Consider the following 12,972-nt stretch of genomic DNA (forward strand, 5'->3'; position numbering starts at 1 on the left):
TCATCTGCATGGAGGTTCCCAGTAACACCCTCGTGTCCCGGGGCCCATGTTATCGTTTGGGTATACCTGATGTCAAGGTCTCTGTTGATTTCGGTAAGTATCCGGCGTGCCTTCGCGCCGATTTGTCCCCTCTGATAGTTCCTACATGCGGCCTGAGAATCCGTGACTATTGTTAGTGGAGCATTGCGCTCTATGCCTTCTCTTATAGCTAAGGCGATGGCTATCTCTTCGGCTTCTAAAATGGTTGCTCGGGAAACCGAAGCACAGGCCGTGATTTTCCCTTTACGGTTTACGACAACTGCCACCATGTTCTTTGCGTTGGCCTGATATGGTGAAGCATCCGTGAATCGTGCAGTGTCCAAGTATTTTGTAGTTTTGTCTACGTATTCTGCTCTAGCTTTTCTCCTTCCTGCGTGTAATGTCGGATCCATGTTTTGTGGTATTGGTGATACCCCATATAAAGCTCTAATCTGGCAGGGTAGACCTTTGGCGTTTTGATATATTTGTATGCATTCTCCAAGGCCGATTCTTTGAAGAAGAGCTCTGCCAACTGTCGTTTGCGCCAATCGACTCCTCTGCGCTATGAGTTGGGCTTCAGCCAGCTCATCAAATGTATTGTGGAGGCGGAGGGCTAGAAGTTTCTCATTTGAAGTGTTGCGTGGCAACCTCAGGGCTGTCTTATATGCCATCCTTATTATTTTATCAGCCTTTTCTTCTTCCTCCCTGTTCATGGTATGGTAAGGTAGGGAGTACATTAGTCTGCTAATGACCAGGCTTTTCACAAGTCTGAGGGTGTCTTGTTCCCCCATTCCTGTCCGATTATGAGCCACACGGGCTATCATCCGGTTAATTTGTTGCGTTGTTTTTCTGATCGTGTTTAAAGTGTGTAAACATCTGACATTAGACTGCAGCCACATCCCCAACACTCTTACTATTGACCTCTCAGGAATAATTTTCCCTTCCAGCCTGATCTCGATTTTAAGTCTCGGGTCAGTTCTTTGTTTTTTGGTTTTTGTGAGGCGAATGAGTTCTGACTTCTCCGCAGAGCACTGCAGTCCTCTTTGTTGCGTATAGTTTTCTATTATATTGGCTGCCCGTTGGAGCTTTTCCTCCTTCTCTCCCAAGTTGCCTTTGGTTATCCATATCGTTATATCATCCGCGTACAGGGAATGACGGACGTCGGGGATTTCTTGGAGTTTTTTAGCTAGTCCAATCATGGCTATGTTGAAGAGTGTAGGCGAAATCACCGCACCTTGTGGCGTTCCTTTGTTAGGAGGATGGATGACTTCAGATTGATCGTTTCCTACTTTGATAACAGCTGTTCTCTGGTTGAGGAAGCTTCGGATGTATTGGTACGTCCTTTGACCGCAGCTGGTCTCTGCAAGTCCATCCAGTATCCCTTTGTGACTTACGTTGTCGAAGGCCCCTTTTATGTCGACAGCCATGACAATGTGTTCTCCTGCCTTGGGGACGTTCGTCAATACTTCCTCTTTTAAAAGCAGGAGTATGTCCTGTGTTGATAGATGTGGTCTGAAGCCAAACATGGTGTCAGGCATTAAGTTGTTTTCTTCAAGATGGCGTTGGAGTCTAGTGTTTACTAATCTTTCGAACACCTTTCCTAGACATGATGTAGGAGAGATGGGCCTAAGGTTGTCTAAAGTAAATTTCTTCCCTGGTTTCGGAATCATGATTATCACAGCGTGTTTCTATTGCTGTGGTATCGTTCCTTTGACCCAATGGTCATTTATAAAGTTCGTAAGGGCTGTTATGGCTTCATCATTCATGTTTCTAATCATGGTATTTGATATTTGGTCCGCCCCTGCCGCTGTGTTCCGTTTTGTACTGGCGATCGCTGCTCTAACTTCTGCCACCGTGAAGAGTTCATCCATTTCTGGGTTTGGGTGTCCGGTGTAATCAGCTTGGTATGGGGGTATCGGGGCTTTGTTACCGAAGCATTTTCTATGGACTGCCTGAAGGAGTTCTTCTTTTGTGCCTGGGTACGAGTGTAGCAATCTCTCCAAGTTCTTTTGTCCTTCGCGTCTGGTTTTGAGCGGGTCAATCATTCCTCTGAGGATGTTCCACGTTTTTGCCGTCCCTAGGGTTCCATTAAGTGATCCGCAGAAGCGTTCCCAGTTGGCCGTTGTGAGTTGATTAGCGTATTCCTGGGCCTTCTGGGTTATTTCTTTGATTTTCATTTTGAGTTTGCGGTTGCATTTCTGTCGCTTCCATCTTTTGGTCAGGCTTCGTCTTGCATCCCACAGATGCAATAGGTGAGGGTCCACTTCAGGTGTTTTGTCCGTCCTGGTGATCGTTTTGGTATGTTTCTGCTTTATATTTCGTATGCGTTCGCACCAATTATCTAAATCATTTATGTCCGTGGTTTGTTCTTTCAGCGATTCTCTGTACGCCCGCCAGTCTGTTATTTTAGCTGTACCTATTTGTTTGCGGATTTGAGCTGTGCGGATTGTGGTACTTATAATGCAATGGTCACTTCCTAGATTTTCGAGGGTGTTGCACCACTCCGCATTTGGACAATTTTTGGTTATTGTTAGGTCCGGACTTGTGTCTGCGGAGATACTATTCCCTGTTCTTGTTGGCATTGCAGGGTCTGTTAGAAGTGTCATTCCGAGTGCTTCTATTTGTCCCATAATATTTTTGCCTTTATTGTTCTGGGTTGGATACCCCCAGCTTGAGTGCCTCGCATTAAAATCCCCAACTATCACTAGAGGCCTCCCCTTCGCCATTTTTGCTGTCTCTTGAAATAATTTGTCGAACGTTGCTCTTTTCTGACTCGGCGGGCTGTAGACATTAATTATGAAGGCACTCTTTCCTCTGGTGCCTTTATATGTGATTTCTGTTATGATATGCGGAATGTCCGTTCCTTCTATGGATTTGTGACATATTGCTGTGATTTTCTTGTCGACCAATGTTGCGACCTTCCAGTTTTCACCTTCGGTATTGAAGGTTTCGTATCCCTGTAATTTTGGGTTTGTTCCGGCTTCTTGCAATGCAATGATAGCTGGTGACCTTTTTTGTGTCATCACCAGCTGCGATAGTTGTCCCATTTTACGCCGGAACCCGCGGCAGTTCCACTGCCATATTTCGCACTCTTCGGAAGCGTGCTTTTGATGTTTAGGCATTGTGTGTCGCCTGGGTCATGGCCGACAGGCCTGGCCTGTTGTATACTTTCTCTGCTTTTTCTCTTATGCTACTGCCTGTGGCATGTTTTCTCAATAATTTCGTAAATTCTATTTGTTGTGCCTGGATTTTCTTGTCCAGAGCTTCTAGTTTTCGATCTACCTGAATCATCACCTGCTCTATGATTGTGGGTATAACTTCTTTTATGGTTTCTTTCAGTATCGACAAGGTAATTACGGTGTCGCCTTCTAAATTCGGTAGTTTTTGTCCTTTCTGTCCTGTCTGGACTGGTTTAGGTTCTTGTTGTGGTTGCTGCTTTTGTTGCTTTTTTAATTGCCTATTTTCTCTTTCTAGGTCTCCTATTCGCACTCGCATTAGCTCTAGTTCGCGTTCTAGTCGTGTGAGTTGTGTTGTTTGGTGTGGGGGTTGGGAGGCGATTGCTGCCCAGCTCACCTTGGTTTTGCCTTCCTTCTTCAGCGTCTTCTTGCTCTTCTGCTGTTGTTTTGTTGTTCGGCCCCTCTCTTGGCCACTGTCCCTGGAGTTGGAGTGGTCTCGGGAGCTGGACCTGGATCGGGAACTGGATCGGGACCTGGAACGGGCCCCGTCTGGTGATGCAGAGCCCTCACGGTCCGTGCTGAACCAGCGTCTCTTGAGGATTCCGTTGGCTTGTGGTCGGCGTAGGCGTTGCGACAGTGGTGGCCTGCCCCTTTGGGGGACCCGTTTGAGTTTCTTGGTGCACTCCGATGCCGCCGTGGGATGAGCCCCCCCGCACAGGGCACACTCTGGCTCACAGGTGTGGTCCTCAGGAGGGTCCCTTAGCCAACAATTGCTGCACGCCTTTGCCGTGGGCGTTGGACAAACGTCCGTTCTATGTCCCTTGCTTTTGCACAGTTTGCAGTATTGTCTCGTGGGCTGATAAGGCACACATGGCATTTCGCCACCGTAATAGTAGACGAAGCGCGGCACTATCGGTCCATCGAACGTTATCATTGCGGTTTCAGACTTGCCGAGCATCCGGGCTTGGACGATTGTCACTCCTTGAGTGCGCACTCGGAGATGACTTAAAAGTTCATCTTCTGGGGTTTCGCGTTCCAGTCCGTGTACCACTCCTTTAAGGTACCCTTCAGGGGTGGTTATGTAGGTGTTCATCGGATGTTTAGTGCCATTGAGCTCCAGCGTTTTGATCTTCACGATCTTCTCCGCCACTTGTTCGTATGGGGTACTTACAATGATTATGTTTGACCCGTTGCGGAGGCGAAGCAGAAATTTATCGCTCCTGCAGGTCTCCGGGTCGCCGCTTGCACGTTCTATCGCTCGCGCAACATCGTAGATTTTAAGTTCTTTTACAACTAGCCCTGGCTTGGGACGCATGATAATTTTCATGTCATTTCTGGGCAGCGGCGCGGCGCGCGTTCGACGTCGGGCTCTTATAGACGCTACTCCGCGTTTAGCTCGCTCTCCCGCAGGCGCCTTGGCGTTGCAGCTGCTGTTGCCCTCACCGCCGCCTCGAGCTCCGCTGTCATCAGAGGCTGCTCGCACTTGTTTTCTTAAACCTTTTCGTGCTCGCAAAGATAGCGCAAGTTGCCACTGACCGTTCTTGGCTTCGTCGTCTTCCCTTGCTGAGTCTTTCTCCTCGTTCTCGTCGGCGTCGCTGGTTGATTCCCCCTGTATCACCTCGTCAGGTGAGAGGAAGTCCTCTTCAGCGTCGGCCGCAGATCCCGCTTGGTGTTCGATGGCTTGGTCATCCGTGTCCATGGTGTCCGGGGCTAGTTCCGGGTCGTTGTCCGTCGGAAGTTGGGCCGTGGCGGCGCTACGCTTGGGCCGGGAGCTGACTGCCGGGGGTCCGCGCTCCGCTACGCCGTTAGGCTTAGCGTGGCGGGCCGGCATGCTCGGGCGATGGTCTTATCCTCTTGGAAGAAGCCGGGTCCACTTGTCAAAAAAGGGGGTATCAGCGTGTTCCTGGTGTCTTCCTACACAAATCCTGTGAAGTCCGTGGTGGTCACATTATTTTGACCGCTACTAGGCAAGATTATTGACGGAGCCGATGCGAACACGTCTGTACTCCTCGGCGCCACCTGGCGTCCTCTATTAGCGAAAATTGGTATGTTTAAACCAATTAGAAGCACGAAGTTTACAAATGCGTAACTCTGCTGTAAAGACAGATATCGCTGTTTTGCAAACTCCGTCTGTAAGAAAATCGAAAGCGGGCAAACTTGATATAAGGATTTACAGATTGCGTGAAATTGTTATGTTTACAAGTCTTATGCGAAAGCCCTACTCACATAACACTGGCATATTTAATACTGGTGTGTTATACACTAATTTCGTCCGCCTTAGACTTATACCTATCGATTAGAATTTTCATTGCTGAGTTAGAAATCTCTAAAAGAGATAGACTTGACATAGATTTTTTTATTTCGCGATTATCAACAACTTTTATTGCAAAATTAACGTCCTAAATAAAAATTTCGCTGTTATCAATCACTAGAGTTTCACTTTTCCTTTTAAATGCAATTAACCTCGTCAACGTCGGTGCAGTGGTTCCCGCGAAAAATGATTTCTCCTGTCACATGTACTTAGGTAGCAGCCTCTAGGCTAAAAATTCCTATTACAAATATTTGTTGATATTACTGCAAACAAGCTTTGCCGTAGCATTAATATACCCGATCAGCCTTCCCGTTGGAGACCGCCAACGTTGGGTTACCGCCCCAGCAATGTTTGCAATGCGATGAAATTCTCCAATGTCGACTCACACCGCCTGCTTTCCAATAAGTCAGTATATTTTAGTTAGTTTTTGCATTTTTATAGGGGTTGTGGAGGTTCCAATATGCGTGCGGCTAGTGCTGAAGGCGAGCTCCGGATCCAGCCCCACGCAGTCGCTGTGTGTTGCTCCCCAACCCGTACCGCGGGAATCGCGGCTACGTCGGGTTCGAACGAATAAGGCAACCAGCGGCGCCAACTGTAATGGCGTTTATTGCTACCGGCAGTAAGGAACACTGGAAGAGGGACGTCCTCTCTGTAATAGTAATATATAGGCTGGCCTCGTTGCCCGGGATAGTCAGGCAAACGAGGTCGCTCACGGGTTGCGGCAGGTACTCCAGTCCCGCAGGTTATGGGTCCTGCGCCCGAGAGAGAGGCTCTCCCCCGCTGGCACCGTTTTGTACCTTTTTCCCTGGGCGAGGGGAATGTTCTCCTCGCCCGTCAGCTAACTGACCGCGAGTCGGGGAGGAAGGGTTCGCGCACGTCGGGAGAGCGAGAGAGAAGCGGGAGAGGGCATAGTGCGTCTCTCCCGTGTACATGCCGGCTCTCAACGCTGGTTGAAGATGGGCGCGTGTGGTCCCTACATGCTGTGCAAATAACACTTTTTGGTACTAAATTGAATACGAATCAAATCGTGCAAGAAGCCATCTGAATTGGTCGCGAATCGAACAAAGAATGCTTTCGCGTAGTTTGCGAATAACTTACATCTTTCTCACTCTTACTATCCGGTAATTTTTACATTCTTGTATTCACAAAAGCAGGAAGTTTTTGTCATTACACTGCCAAATATAGAACATATACTTATCAAAAGAACAAATGTAGCATATGACGCAACATAGGATATTGATCGCCTACTTAGGACTCTCCTAAGAATACGCGGTCATGCATTATAGATTTGTTAAAGTAACCTTGTGAGCCAATTAATATTTGTGTCCAGTTCTGCGGCCACACAAGACATGCGCGTAACCGGCGGCGACGACGAATAGATAAAGCATCTCCGGATGCCATGCTTTGTGGGAACCGAATTAAGTGAAGCTTTTGTCGGTATCTGTAAAGAACTGTGTTCCTGCTTACGGATAATTAGCAAGCAGACATCACACGACGAAGTTGAATACACCTTCACTGCGAACTGCCTTGCGCAACATAAACTTGTGCTTAATCATGGAGATACCACGCATGACGATGGTTAAATGACCACGACGGCGTAAATGTGACTATAAGACGACGACGCAATGAAGACGATCGAATGACGACAGTGCCCGGGGCATACGACTTTCAGGTCTCCTCTAAAGAGCCAAAGCCGAAGACATTTCACATCAAAATATTAGTGGCAGTCAGGGCTGGACAAAGATACGCTGTAATCGTATTGTTACGAAATATGTTTATTTACAGGGTGAAAGGAGGTCCAGGAGGAAGCCATGGGCAAGACCCAGCCGGCGTGGAGTAGCCCGAGATAACGTGTGCGCAGTCTACTTCTTTCGCTGCCTCAGTCCCGCAGCGCTGCGACATTTTCCCCGGGGGCAGACGAAGCTCGCTGAGCGGGTTAAAGGGACTTGTGATGGTACTGCTTGAGTCTGGCCACACGAACAACTTGTGTCGCTCGTGAAGGCCGATTACTTGCCGTCACTTTGGCGACGACATAGCTCACATCACTCAATCGACTGAGTATAATGAGTTGTCCCGTGTAAGTGGCAAGAAACTTGCGGTACAATCCTTTTTTGCGAACAGGTATCCACAAGCAATCATAGTCAGCCGGAGTAAAGCTGACTTGGATATGCCACGCATCGTAGCGAACCTTGCAGTTGCCTTGTGAGGACAGCGTTCTAAGATGCGCCAGTCGACGTTTTTCTTCAGTACTAATCAGAGTTTGGGCGATTCAAGGATCTTCTTCACACGATAAAGGTAGAATAGTCCCCAGAAAGCTCAGGGGAGTGCGTGCGTTAAGCAAAAATAGCGGCGCATATCCAATAATTTCGTGCTTGGCACTGTTATACGCGTACGTTAGAAAAGGTAAGACGTTGTCCCAATTTTTGTGCTCAACAGCGACATACATTGACAACATGTCGGTAAGGGTTGAATTCCTCCGCTCCGTGAGGCCAATGGTTTGCGGGTGGTAAGCAGTGGAATGACGATATGCAGAATCACACAGCCGTAAAAGTTATTCAACGACGTCAGCGGTGAATTGCCGTCCACAGTCACAGGGGACAACCCGTGGAGTATGACGTGATGCAACGAAAACGAAGAGACATCTGCTGCAGTGGCAGATGGAAATGCCGCCGTTTTCGTGTAGCGAGTAAAGAAATCTAGGCATATTATAATCCAACGCTATCCAGCTGACATCTTTCGGAGCGGACTGAGCAAGTCAATGCCGACATTTTCAAAGGGTAATGTCGGTGGCCTAACTTGTTGAAATAGCCTGCTGGAGCTGTCGTCGTTTGCTTGTGGCGCTGCCAAACAGTACAGCTGCTGACGAACTGTTTCGTTGTGTTCCAGAGCTTGGGCCACAAAAATAGCTGGCGAGGTCGGTGTAGTTTGCGTGAGAAGCCAAGGTGCACGGATATCGTCATGCATGGAACGAATGGCAGCAGGGCGCAGATTTTCGAGCAGAATTAGAAGCAATGGAGGACCGTCAGCCAAGTATTTTTTTTGTAGAGCAAACCATTACGAAAAGTAAACGGTGTTGTTCCTGCTGGCTCAAGTGCAGCGGCCCGTAGGCATTTCAAGGTAGTTTCGCAATGTTGCTCGCTCTCGAATGTACTCAGGCCTGGAAAATCGGAAGAGAAGGAAACTAGGTAGTTGTTGAAGTCATCATCGTCTGCTTTAGTGGGAGCCGAAGGGAGACGAGATAGGCAATTAGCATCTGTGTAACATCGTCCGCTCTTGTAGTTAACGGTTGTAATGAGTATATACTTCTAATTCCTCCATTTGCGAATTCATATCTCCTGCTAATACCACCTTGCCTGATTTTTAGAACTCACTAATATCGCTTCTATAGAAATCAATCAATTCTTTATTTTTGTATCTGCTATCACTTCGTATATACTTTGTGGTTGCCTGGCGCTCTCCTAAAAAGGTCCTACCCATGTCGTGATACGCCGTCCACCAGGTCTTGTTACACCTTCATTGAAATGTACGCCGTCACGTACAAAAGTGCCCTCGCGGCCTGCTCGGTGCACTTCCCGGTTGGTGTCAATGACTGCAAAGATAACTGCTTGAGCTAGGATCCAAATCTCTCTGTTTACTCCCTGTACTGCCATTTCAATTTCCAGCGCCTGACTTTTAATTACTGGCACCTCACAAACTGCTATTTCAATTTCCCCGGAAACGATCTCGAGTTCGGCAACCTCTTTATCTATTTGTTTCGCGATCCCTGCCCCTCTTTTTGCAGTACACCAAATGCTCCTCGCATTTATCGCAATTAGGTGACACTCTGTCATTGTGTACCACAGGTGTTGCTTGGCCTTAGTTATCACTTTGCGGGAGGCGGCACGAAGAGGTAGCCTCCATGGCCACGGTTTATTTTGGTCAGCCAGCCATGGTGCCGCGGGATCTCGGGAGCTGCCGACACCGGGGCCGCTCAGCTCGAGCGCGCTAGAGTGTTCTGTCCTCGCGCTACTCCGGCGGCTTTAGAGGCGATAGATGAGACGCTACAACTTCCCTATAACCAGATTCCCCGGAAGGGAGCTAATTTAGACATGCTCGCCCGTGTACACCGAATCTCTGCGTTATCAGCAGTTATTCTTTATGCATATTGCAATTACCGACAAATGAAGCTGTACTTAAGCTGCACAGAGGTATAAACAGGAACCAAAGTGAGCCTGATTCCCCACATTCACATTTTCTCTCACAGGGTAAAGAGGGTGGTGCAGCGTGCCAATGTTCGCGTGATTTATTTTGCTCCCAATGAGGTTGGAAAACTTTGCACGCTCGCTAATCCTTAAAAGCTATAAGCTGCTGCAGCAAAATAAGAAAAATTCAATTCCTTGATTGCGCACGTTGTCTGGTGTATCAATTTTATTTGTCTTGCTGCAAATATTACTTAGTTGATAGGGGGCGCTGTCTTAACGACAGATTACGCGAGCGTAGTAGCTATGTTAGAAATAAAATACCGGATGGCTGATTTAGCGATTCTTATTCCGAAAGTTGTGGCTGTGTCTCAAACTTCTAGAGACGTGCTGTTATTATACGTTATCATAATCAGCTGACAGATGCAATAAAAGAAGTCGATATTGTAAGATTTGAAGAGATGTGTGGTAGCGAAATGTCTGCAGCATTATCATATAAATATTTGACCTTTCGTGGTCTGCCGGCACATGTAGAAGGAGGAGCGCGTTTTTTATTATTTCACTTTATATAAAATCTGCCACAGGCGTTCAGCAACCCCCGCCTCCTATTCTTTATTATGTTTCTTTTTCATATGCATTTAGTTTCATTCACTCATTCTGAGTTGCACTCGGGGCCCGTCGTCACACAAAGAAAGGGCAGAACATTTACCAGCAGACAATGTTCCGTATAGAGTAGCGCGCCGACTATCATGAGCAGCACTTACCTCCTCCGTACACGGTTGCAGAAAATATCCTCGCGAACGCATGCTACAGACATCGACGTTCGCCCTCATTTGGAAAAGCACTGCTCCTCCGGATTCGCATGAGAGGATGTTGATAAAATATGGATAAACCTTAGGTAACTTTCAAAGAACGTTGACTCACAGTGTCGCAAGTGTAAAATGTGCAGCGAAATTAACTATTCAATAGTGCATTAACGGACGTGCCGAAAGCAGCAGAGAAAACGTAGGTAAACCTAAAATTCGAAATGGAGAAACATCACAGTAGTAATAAATGCGATGGAGAGGCAGGAAGCTGCGGAAAGATATTGAAGCGGAAAGAATCGAACAAAAAGTTATGTTTTATTGCATTTTAATGGTTTGCCATGCCACACGAAGCGCCATGCCGCATGGAAGGAGATGTGCGGCAACGGCGGCCGGCTGATCACTGGCAGCACAATAAATACAATAAAACAATGGTCGCTTGTTTTACGCTTCTCCTTGCGGCTTACAATTCTGTTACCGAGCGTCTGTGTGCTTATTTAGCAGTGACAGGATCCGTTATCATAACGTACCATGAAAAACAGAAGGCAAAAAATTTGGAGCGTCATGCATTGCTGTTCCACATATTCTTCTCCACTGTTCAAAAGGCTGCAAGTAAACCTGTTATCTGAAAAATAACGGCTTCGACAATAAATGTTAGCAAGCATTTTTCAAACTTGGTTCCAAGCGCAAAGCTTCTACGAACATTGGCTTGACTTACAGCCTGCATTTGGAACAGATTTCTACCAAATGACTAATTTAAATGAACCAAGAAATATTTAGTAAATATAATACTAGTAACGCCCATATTTCACATTTCTAAATCCTGTGATCTTACTAGAAAAAGATTTATCATAATAGCACCTTCTTTTAGCCTAAATTTTAGTTGCTGTCAGCGACTCTAGTATCTTTGAAGATGTTGCCGTAGGTGTGTCTTCCATCCTAAGATACAGCATACTTCATATTACGCATCGAAAATACAGATGCTGAAAGACGTCATCACGAATGCATCATGACAGAGATAAAAGATACCCCCAAAAATTCAAGGGTACTTAAGTATCCCCATACGTGGATGAATGCGAAAGCGTTGTGACGTCTCTCCAATGACGCATCAGCCTCATTCGCGTACTTGCGTGGGCGTCCAAAGCAGCCGGGCGCAGCTAGTGACTGAGAAGTCGAAGGTTCGTCCATCGGAGCACACGAAAGAATGGACCAAAATCGCCGCACAGACTCGCAGTGCCACACCGCCCGGTGCTATATATAGACAAGCCACACACTTGCGGCTTTCTGGCAACTGCTGCTTATGCAACCGTAATCATTACCGTGAAACGCTTGCAGCGAACGCTTTGCATGAAGGTGAACTTTCTGATTCTTCCGTTTCTTTCCCCCGCACGGCCGGCGCCGCTACTGCCGCGCATGCGCGGAGGGGGCACCATCAGGCGGTGCTTCAAGGAACCCAGCGGCTTACGCGGCAAGCGCCTCCCGTTGATGGGCTGTAACCCCGTGACTCTTTCCGGCATCTCTGGCCACGCCACCAGATTTTCCTCTTCATGAGTCATATAATGTTTTCGCATAAAGAAATATCTTAAGATAGTGTCTAAGGTACATTTATCTTCGATACTTCCCGACCCTGTCTACTTGACAATGGACTATCCAGTGACCCAAGTAATTACAAGGCGAGATCCGAACACCAACGATAGACATAGAACAACAGGGCCATGCACTATCAGCTAACGTTTTTTTATTCAGACAAGTGTATTATAGAAACGTCAAGGTTCTTCTTGCACGTGCTCCCCATAATCGGACTCCATCAGGCCGCTACTAAGAAAAATTGCCGGCATCAAAATAAAGGGTGCCTGATAACGCAAAAGTCACACATCAAAGAAAGCAAGTTCATTCTCCAGAAAAGCCATAGACGGCTAGCTGACACATAAGCTATCACTATATATTTAAATACTGTGTTTATCTTCACACTTTTGCGATTGCATCATTGTGACAAAATAGTACATGTGTTAAATCGTACTGCGCTTGGCACGTGCAGCTCTTACAATGAATGGCAAGATGCGAGTGGTTGTCCGATTTAACATTGCGCAGGTGCTCGCTATGACGTTTGTTCAAACATGTTCTGTCTGTCCTATATACACCCTTCCATAGGTGATGGAAATCTAATACACTACGTAGCTTTACACACCACATACATATGCGTGTGCTTGGTGGAACATTGCTGTCCGGTGCAGTAAGATTCCTTTTTTGAACTGTCCTGCAGATAAACCGTTCAGCTTGCTCTTCATAAAAATAAAGTCACGTGGTAGTGAAAGCCAAGAACACAGTAGCAAAACGGTGAATAGTAAAACGAACTCTTTATTGGGCGAACTTGTGCCCACAAAAACAGGCTACACTCCAAGCACAACAATAGCAGCTATGGGCGATAATCTAATCTTCGGTGGCAAGCACGTCGGCTTTTATAGAAGGGTCATCGAATATTATAG

Source organism: Dermacentor variabilis, chromosome 10 (assembly GCF_050947875.1).
Source record: "Dermacentor variabilis isolate Ectoservices chromosome 10, ASM5094787v1, whole genome shotgun sequence".
Classification (NCBI taxonomy): domain Eukaryota; kingdom Metazoa; phylum Arthropoda; class Arachnida; order Ixodida; family Ixodidae; genus Dermacentor; species Dermacentor variabilis.